The sequence below is a fragment of the Phoenix dactylifera genome, chromosome 14, assembly GCF_051530095.1.
Source record: "Phoenix dactylifera cultivar Ajwa chromosome 14, Ajwa_hap1_PhDact_Kaust_v1.1, whole genome shotgun sequence".
Classification (NCBI taxonomy): Eukaryota; Viridiplantae; Streptophyta; class Magnoliopsida; order Arecales; family Arecaceae; genus Phoenix; species Phoenix dactylifera.
The window spans coordinates 11,883,224-11,893,906 of NC_143203.1; the positions used below are offsets into that span (position 1 = coordinate 11,883,224).

General features: G+C 35.8%; 1 pseudogene; it reads right to left on the reverse strand.

Annotated features, from left to right (window-relative positions):
- Window positions 1-414: 414 nt before the first annotated feature.
- Window positions 415-1,743, reverse strand: LOC120107248 (uncharacterized; annotated as a pseudogene).
- Window positions 1,744-10,683: the final 8,940 nt, after the last annotated feature.

Here is a 10,683-nt window from a genome sequence, read left to right on the forward strand (position 1 = left end):
CCAATCAAGATTGTGGGTAGGCATTATCTTCTCCAACTAAAGTTTCCATTCTCTTAGCTTGCTTGCGGGGTCATCCTTTATTTTTTTTCTCTTGGTGCTATATACACTGCATGTGTGCCTCCTGTAATTGACACTCTTCCTCTTGAACCATTTTCTTTAGGCCTGCAATATTTCAATGATAACCACGTGATAAAGGACAAACATGATTAAGTTAGAGTAGTGTTATATGTTACTTCCCAAGCTTCCTCAATGCAGAAGAAAAGGATATTGAAGCTTGAGATTCCTCCATTACTGAATTTTTGCAAGTCTTTGCATGATGCCCAAGCTCACTGCAACGCTTACATTTGTGCATCTTCTTCGATGTATTCTCTTTTATACCCCTAATTCTCTTCCTTTTAGGCCTTCCTGGAGGTCTTAGACTGAGCTTTGAGGCAATACCTTGTATCCAATATCAACTTTTATCCATTGGGCCTTGTCAGGTAATGGTCCAATTTCTAATGCATAGGCAGTCTAATACTTGGCAATGGTCAAGTACTCCGAGATATAATTTTCCAAATTTGCACCTCTCATACTACAAATAAAAGCTGCAGCATGCACACAAGGAATGCCTGACACCTCCCACAGACGACAAGAAGACCTTTGTTCATTTAGAATTACTTCATACCTTCCATTAGTCTCAATTACTTCTGCTCTGTAATCACCGGTTCCATAAACAGTATAATCACCTAGCTTAAGGCTGATGTCTCTTACATACTTTATTACCACAGGAACTAAATTTCCTTTCCAGCAGGCAGCTATTCTCCTTCTTGCTTCCATTTTCACCATAATTTTTTGTCTTACAATATCTAATAAATCAAGAACTGGCCTATGTCTAGCCTCAGAAATCCAAGCATTGAATGACTCCGAAAGGTTGTTTGTTATATAGGAGCACTTAGCTGTGATGCCAAATTGAGATCTACTCCATAAACCAATATTTTCAGCATTAAGATACTTGAATGCCTTCAAGCTAGCCTCCTTAATTTGATTGATAATATCATCATGTTGGACTTTTGTGTATACCCTTGCAGCTCCCCATAACTTAATTTTAAGCCAATATCTTGAAAATTTTGTTTGAAAGTTTTTATACAAGTGTTTCATGCATTTTCTATGTTCTATTTGGGGGTATATATATTGTACTGCTTCTTTCAATCCCTTTTGTCGATCTGATACAAGTACTAGACCTTCTGGAGTTTGAATTGATTCTTTAAGTGCCTCCAAAAACCAAGTCCAACTATCACTATTTTCAGATTCTGCAACACCAAAAGCAACTGGAAACAAACCATTATTTCCATCAAGTGATGTAGCAGCCATTATCACACCCCTATACTTCTTCTTTAAGTGGCAACCATCTAGGCCTATAAAAGGCCTACAACCAACTAAAAAGCCCATACTGCAAGCACGTAGACAAATAAAGAAGCGATGGAAGTAATGCTTATCACCAGTCACATCTAACTTTAGCTTTACTACACTACCCGGATTTCTTTTCAAAAGCTCCTCCTTGAAATCCTCCATGCTCTCTAAAGAATCTGCCCAATTGCCATGAATCATAGACATGGCAAGCTCCTTTTCTCGCCAAACTCTGTGGTATGGAAGCTTAAGATGATGGAATTGCAACAATCTCCTTCTTAGCTCAATAGGCGACAGGTCACCCTCTTTTCGTAGCCAACCAATGATCCTATCATATATCCAAAATTGTGTAGCCATCTTGTTGCCACATTTGTTTATAGATGAGCATGTATGAGGTTCCTTTAATTTTTTAACCTACACATACAAACAAAACAATATATTAATACATGTAATATTTTTTCATAACCACTGTAATGAAAAGCTAACATATTTCAACCATAATACCTGAAATATATGACCATCGCATAATAATGAAGCATGAAGCCTCCAAGTACAAGCTTCATTTTTGCAACTCACTGTCATTCTACCGGGCTCACTTTTGAGAATTTTTTATGGCAAATTCATTAATATAGCATACTGACTCAATGCAACCTTGAACTATTTTCGACTTGTATATTTTGCCCTTACGGCCATGGTAGGATTCTCAATGTCCATCTCATATGTCTCTCCTCCGTAGTCTAGGATATTTTCATCATCATCATCAGAATCACTATTATAAATACTGTGATAGCTACTCTTAGGACCATAAATTTCAGTATCTGTTTTCTGCTCCTCTTGAAATAAAGTTTCATCATTTACCCCAACATAGTCATTATTTTCAATAGCAGTAGCTAAGATATCAATGCCTATTGTAGCTAGATGCTCACTATTATTGTGCCTTTGGTTCTCTCTTACTTCATCCACTCAAATCTCTTCTATTGCAGTTGCAATACTTCTACATGTTTCAATTTGATCTTGGCTGTCTAGTGTTGATTGAAAAAGTTGTATAATAATGGCCTCTTTTATGACAAATAAGAAGCACTCTTTCAAATCCTTATACTCCTCAAGCAAACTCATCAATTTCTGATCTGTGTCTAATATCATGTAAGACTTAAGCGTTAAATATCTAATCACAGACCAAATCTTTATGGTATCTTCAAGCTTCAAATTAAAGGTATGCACTATATCATCATATAGGTCCTTGTAGCAATAACAGTCAACATCAACTAACTAACTCTTTTGTCTCCCAAAGTAGTACTTCATTCATGTAGAATTTTTAATCTTTTTAAAATATCCTCTAAATTTCACCTTCAATTTGAATAGTTATTGCTCCATTTAAGAACCTGTACATTGAATAAATAAATATGCACGATATAAATTGTAAGAGAGAGTGCTTATCAACCAAATCTATGCTAACAAAAAAAAAAAAGGAATAGTATATAAACATCATAGCCATACTATATTTCGGTAATAAAAAATGGGTGATACTTCATCTTTCTTACCATCAAATAAAGTATATAGGTATGTGGTTAGAAACTAAAAAAATAGAACTTCAATATAGGTTCACAGTGAGAAATAGGAATGAAGTAAAATCAGCTACAATAATTATTATTGTTCTTCTAACACTTGCAATCAGTATTACAATATCAAGGTTGAGCTTCAGATTTATGTTGAACTTATTGCCACAAAGAACTTGTTACTAACAAACCAGTATTACAATTACCTAACTGAGCTTCTATATCACGCCAAGTATCATGTCAACCTGGGCCAGATTCATCATAAAATACCCATCAGTTTAACCCTGGTTGGATCATTAAAAAAAGATGGGGCAAAATAAGAATAAGTAAATAGGGGCAGATTGATGTACCTAGAGCCAAACTTTGAGGTTGTTGTACTGCACCCTTTTGCTGAATCAGAGCAAAAAGAAGAGAATTACTAATCGGCAAAGTAGAAATCTCAAGAATCAAAGGGTAAGAGGGAGAAGACACCCTTGGGATTTTGAAGACTGCTTTCCGTATTTAGAACCAACTGAAAACATAAAAAAGGGAGATAGATCGCGACTGCTTTCCCTATTTAGAACAAAGAAGGACTTAAAAAAGATCGCTGTGGAGAAGAAGATGGCGATTGCGACTGCTTTCCCTATTTAGAACCAATTGGAAATAAAAAAAAGTAAATAGATAATACTTACAGATCCAAAACAAATAAGGATTGCAAAAAAGATCATTGTGGAGAAGAAGATGGCGATCACGACTGCTTTCCCTATTTAGAACCAACTGGAAACAAAAAAAAGAGAAATAGATAATAACGTGGAGAAGAAGAAGATCATGATCGATGTGGAGAAGAAGATCGCGATCGCTGTGGGGAAGAAGGAGATTGCTTGTGGAGAAGAAGATCGTGATCGCTTGCGGGATCGTGGTATCGCGGGAACGCGAGGGAGATCAACCATGGGATCGGCCGCGGGATCGGGATCGCGATCGCCTGCGGGATCGCGATCGCGATCCCAATAGCAGAGGGGAGAAGGTGGGGATAATAATGTCATTTTAACATTTTATTTTATTTTTTATAATATATATATATATATATATATATATATTTTAACGGTGTAACAACCGTTAGATTAGGGCATTTATACAATAACAGTGTTATATGAGGGTATACATACAAATATCAATTTTGGAAGGGTATCCATGCAAAATTTAATATTTAGAAGGGTATCTATGCAAAAAACCCAAAATAATATGATATGATATAGTAATGTATTATTAATAATACAATATTACTACAATGTAATATAATATTATATAATAATATTGTAATATAATATAGCAATAAAATATAATATAATGGAATAGAATCTGACACAAAATGGAGGGAGGATGGTTGCTCTGATACTAATTGACGCAGGCGAAGATGGGATGGTTGCTCTGATACCAATTGATGCAGTCAGAGATGGATTTATGTGGTGGACTCGGATGGAAGGGCTGATCTTTGCTCTCTCTTTTTGTTTTTCTTGAGTGGCGGTTAAAGTTTTGATTGATGGAAGGATGAAGGAAGAAGAAGAAGAAGATGATGAAGAGATTGGGTTCTATAGATGGCGGCCAAGTTAAAAAAATGATGAATAATTGGACTAAGGCTAGAGTTAGGGCGTGGTGATGATGGATGCAAGGAAGATGTAAAGAAGATAACTAGATCCTGATTGAAAGAGTCTCACCTTCGCTCAAGAATCCAGGGTTAGCATGAAGAAGGAGAAGGAGTCTCATCTTTCTAGCTTCTACTGATGAAGAACTTCGGCGTTTCACCAACGGTTTCCAAGGCGTCTTACCTAGGAAGAAGAAATCTTTGGAGTCTCACCAAAGAAGGAAGAAGAAGCCTCACGCCTCTCAATCTCAAGAGTAATTGAAAACCAAAATTAATTCTCTAATTTTATTCTTCAACCTTTCTTTTATATAGAGTAAGAGGTTGGAAAAATATGGACTCTACAACCAGAAATTTAGGACTCTAACTAAACATGGACTCTTTTAAATCAAATCAATCATTTGACGAAATCAACTAACAAAATCAACTGACGAAGTCAACTAATGAAATCAATTGACAAAATCAGCTGATGGATTCAACTAGCGAAATCAACTGACAAAGTCAATTGACGAAATCAATTGACAAAATTAGCTGACGAAATCAACTGATGAAATCAACTGACAAAGTCAACTGCGAAATTAATTGACAAAATCAGTTGACGAAATCAACCGACGAAATCAATTGACGAAATCCACTAAACCATTACATACTAAAACTGCTTTTATGATTCTTTTAGCTAAAATCTACTTTTAAAATTCCATTACATACTAATTCTGTCTTTAATAGAATTAGTATGGGTACAACCTAGTTGTCTGGGTACAACTAGATTTCAATTTGATGTCTGGTAGCCAGTGTAGGTCATCCATTGTGGTTTGTGTTGATTGTAGTAGTTAACTATTATCCTAACTGCAATGGATTTTATTGAAAAGGATGCATAGATATCCTAAATTTTGAACTCTAAAGTAACTTTTGTTCTTTATATATTTTATTTTAGTTTCCTGGGTTCAACTACGGATTGTAACATTGCCACCATATCTTTTTCAAATAATTTGCAGTTCTAGCAGTATTTTAATAGAATGGACAAAAGTTGGATGAATAAGTCGAGATCCAGTGACGAATATTTGAATGGAGTTCAGGATTTCATTAATTTTTTTTTTTGAGAAATCTAGTATGAATGGAAAGATTTTATGTCCATGTCGAAAATGTGTAAATGCTTCTTCTCTCGCTCCAGAAATTGTTGAAGAACATTTGGTGTGGAATGGTTTTACTAGAGGTTATACTGAATGGATATTTTATGGAGAGTTCATATTGTCATCTCCATGTAACCAACCCTCGTATATAGAAGACACCTCTAGTTTTGGATCCAGTAACACAGAAAGAAATTTTGTAGGAGAAGATGATATAAGGGGCTTACTCAGAGATGCTCTTGGACATAGTATTAGAAATTTAACAGATTTTAGTGGAGGACAAGAAACAACTGGAATAGGTGATGAGCATACAACAACTGATTTTATGCATATGCTAATTTATCTGGTTGGAGCACTAAGAGCCGTATTGCATGTCCTTCTTGTGGAGATTCAACCCATTCATATTGGTTAAAGCATGGAGAAAAGTTCTGTTATATGGGCCATCGTCGATGGTTAGAACCAAACCATCCATTTCGATTTCAGAATGATCTGTATGATAGTACCACAGAGTTGCATTCTGCTCCTATTCCACCAACTGGTACTGAAGTCCTTAGACAAATGCATGGCACAAATTACATACCCGGTAAGGTCTCCAAATGTTCAAAGAAGAGGAGAAGGGAGGATGTTGGCAGCTCATTAATGAAGGGTTAATATCAGAGGTTTCAGAGGATGCTAACTTGTTTGAGAATGATGACAACGTATATGGACAGGAAAATGACGATGACACAATGGTAGCTTCTACACAGAAACAGTTATGAAAAAAAAAGGAGTATCTTTTTTGATTTACCTTATTGGGAGTATAATCTTCTTCGACATAATCTTGATGTCATGCATATAGAAAAGAATGTTTGTGATAACTTGATTGGAACATTGTTAAATCTTGACGGAAAGACCAAAGACAACTTGAAAGCGCGTCTTGATTTGAAAGACATGGGCATATGACAAGAGCTTCATCTGATAGAGCTTGCCAATAATAAATTTTTTATACCTCCTGCATGTTACACAATGTCTACTCAAGATAAGGATCTTTTTCTAATGGTTCTCAAAAATATGAAGGTTTCTGATGGGTATGCATCGAATATTTCACGGTGCGTAAATCTTAAAGAGCGAAAACTTTCAAATTTTAAAAGTCACGATGGTCACATTTTGATGCAAGATATACTTCCATTGGCTTTAAGATCGTCAACGTCGAAACAAGTTCTTGTAATTGTTTCTCAGTTGTCATCATTTTTTAAGGCATTATGTTCAAAAGTTCTTGATCCTAGGGTGCTTGATCAATTGGAGTCTAATGTTGCCCTTACATTATGCCATATGGAAAAGATCTTTCCTCCTGGATTTTTTACTATTATGGTTCATCTACTCATTCACTTAGCGGCGGAAGCTAAACTTGGTGGACCGGTTCACTACCGATGGATGTATCCTATTGAGAGGTGATTTTGATAAACTTTAATGTCCACATTTATAAATCATATCGGTGTTGATATTGATCTTAAAAATTTCTTGTTGAAGGTTTCTTATGCGCTTAAAGGATTATGTATGCAATCGAGCCTATCCCGAGGGCTCGATTGCTGAAGGATATATTGCTGAGGAGTGTTTGACATTTTGCTCAAGATATCTCGAAGGTGTTGAAACTGCTCTCAATCGACCTCCAAGGAATTGTGATATTGTAGAGAATGCAGAAATTTACAAGTTCTCATCTGCGGGAAGAGTTTTGGGGACAGTCAAAAGTGTTGTTCTTGACCAAAAATCATTGGCGCAGGCATATCGCTATGTGTTACTTCACAGTGATATAATATCCGAGTATCGCAGGTTAGCATGATTGGCAACTTCTTATCTGTCATATCAGATATAATATGCTTAGCTAAAGAGTTTATGATCGTGTAGAGAATTTTTAGTAACACAGCGAAGCATCAACAATAACATTCGTCCTACTCTAAGAATTGAGCAAAGATGGTTGGTTGAGTTATTTCCTGAATGGCTATTCAAACAGGTTAGACATTTATTACATTAGGTATTTTTTCAATTTTTTTGAACATTGTCATTAAATAATTAATTATTGCTTCTATAATTTTTTAGGTACCCATAATGATGGAGAAAAATTGTTCCGATGAAATAATAGTCATTGGTCGAGGTCCGAACAATATTGTCAACAGATATGATGGGTTCATTATAAATGGTTTTAAATTTCATACTAAAGAACGTGAGAAATTTAGAAAAACGCAAAACAGTGGGGTTATGGTTGAGGCGGACGGAAAAACTTATTACGGTGCTCTGAAGAATATTTATGAGCTAGACTATTATGGAAACTTTAAGGTAGTATTATTTCGTTGTGATTGGGTGGATATAAACTCATCTAGAGGTTTGAGACAAGACATAAATGGTTTCACACTTATAAATTTTTCAAGGTTGATACATACTGGTGTGCTATTGAAAGATGACCCATTCATTTTTTCATCTCAAGCTCGATAAGTGTTTTTTGTGCAAGACTCAAAAGATAAAGATTGGTCTCTTGTCATTAAGACTAAACCTAGGGACTTGTATGATATAGAAAAAGGGTTGGAAGAGGAGGATAATGAGACTTATACACAGTGTATGCCTTTTGATATTGTGCTGACTGATGGACAATGAGATAGTATAGTTTCATAATGGTAAGAAAAATTTACGATGTATACATTGAATAATGCATTTTTTATTACTAGTTCATTTAGTATTTAATTATTATTTAATGATATTGATTCATTTTCGTGCATACTAGGTAACAAAATGCCTCGAGGAAAACGATTCAGAGATGTAGAGTTCCAGCAGTCTCAGATGGGATCTTCTTCTGCTCAGTCCATGCGATCCCAGCAGCACGAGTTCGAGTCTCAGCGTGAGTTTCAGTCTCAGCATGATCCAGGCCAGGAGGTTATGGAAGACTTGCATATCTAGGGTAATTTGATTTAAAGTGCATATATTGGGTTCATTTACAATCTAATTATTTTAATTAATTTGTCACTAACATTTTAATGGATATTTTATTATTTTTTATAGATGAACAGGGGAGAGTGAGGATGACACGGGGTTCCTCTCGAGCACGGGATGTGTGGCAGCTCTGTGAGGATGGAAAGATAGTCGTCGAATGCAACGAACTAGGGCAACCTATCAAGAGGGCTGGAAGCCTTTTATCTAGTTTTCTAGGATCGGTTGCGCGTAGGGGTCAGTTATGTCCGCTTAACTATCATAAGTGGAATGATATGCTTCCTTCTTATAAAGTTGAGCTTCTTAAAGTTGTACAGGTAAAGAATTAAATTTAATATTGTTAATTTGATACTTACTGTATGTTAATTTGCTTACTATTATATTTTTGATTTTTTGATTTAATATTGTTATAATATTCTTTACTTTGGTGTAGAAAAAGTTTGTGTTCCCTCCAGAGAGCCATGATTGGGTGCTAAAGTCCCTCAACCGCAAATGGAAAGAATATAAGTCGAAGTTGAAGGTCGACTGGAAGCGCGAGAGAATGACAGAGGAAGAGGTTGTTCGTGTTTGTCCTCCTGATGTATACCATCATCAGTGGAGGGAGCTTGTTCACTATTGGTTTTCCAATAGAGGACAGGTTGTGTTTACTCTTTCAATACCTTATATAATGTTTAATACATTTAATATATTACAATGTTTACTTTTTTTGTGGTAGACATATTCTGACATTGGTCGAGCCGCACGAGCATCTCAGACAGTTTCTCATACATCAGGATCGAAGAGTTATGCGAGGCTCAGAGCTGAATTCGTAAATTTCTTTGAAACTCTTTGAAACTCTTGTATCATATAGCATGTATCATGATATATAGCACTTCCAATAAACTTTTTTTTGTAGATGGAAGACCATGGGAGGAAACCTGGTGAGGTGGAGTTCTATAAAATGACTCACACCCACCGAGATGGCAGCTTTGTCCGAGAGGAGTCGAGAGATATAGTTGTATGTATTTATTAATAATTTGTGCAATGATTTTTCATGTATTTCAATTTTTCACAAATTAATTTGATTGTTTTTGAGAGATATAGGACAGAGCTACATCCCTTATTTCAGAGCGTATCGGAGAGTCATCTTCAATCGGCAACACCAGAGGTGTCGAAGCTCAGGTGTTTACCGAATTGATGGGCTTAGAGCGTTATGGTCGAGTGAGGGGTTATGGCGTTGGAGTTACTCCCACTCAGTTGTCTGCAGTGGGTAGATATACTCAAGATGCTAGACAGAGTAGTAGCACTGCAGAGGTTAATGATCTGAAGGCAGAGATACATGAGTTGAAGCAGAGCCACCAGACAGAGATACAATCTTTGAGGGATCATATTAATCAGATTACATCTTTATTGCATCAGTTTGTCCCTCCTCAGGTAAATTACTACATCTACTTGTACATTTTACATAAGTATCATATTTTTTTTGAAGAGCTTAATAAATTTTGTATTCTTAACTTCTTAAGGTTTTTTTATTACAGGTTCCTGATACTTCATCTGCGCGTAGAGATGGTAGCCCCATCGATCCCTGAAGCTTTTATTTTGAAGTTTTATATGTATTTTTTTTATGCTTTTCGAAGTACATTGCAAATGTAAATTGACAGTATGAATGTAATTTGACAATATGAATGTTTAGATAAATATGTTTGATTGTGCCATGAGTATAATCTCGTTTAGTGTGTATGCCTTTTATTTTGTAAACAGAGTTTTAAAATTTTTTCAAATTTTTTTTTTTAAAAAAATTATAAGCTAACGACGCTTTAAAGCGTCGTTAAAATCACGGACGTTATCAATTAACGATGCTTTAAAGCATCGGTAAGTTTGACTTTAACGACGCTTTAAAGCGTCGCTCGTTACCGATGCTAAAAAGCGTAGCCAAAATTGCAATTAGCAATGCTTTTATGCGTCCCTAAATTGTAAGTTACCGACGCTAAAAAGCGTCATTAATGCCCGACGCTTTTGAAAGCGTCGGAACATGTTTTCTCCACTGTAGCATAGGCGA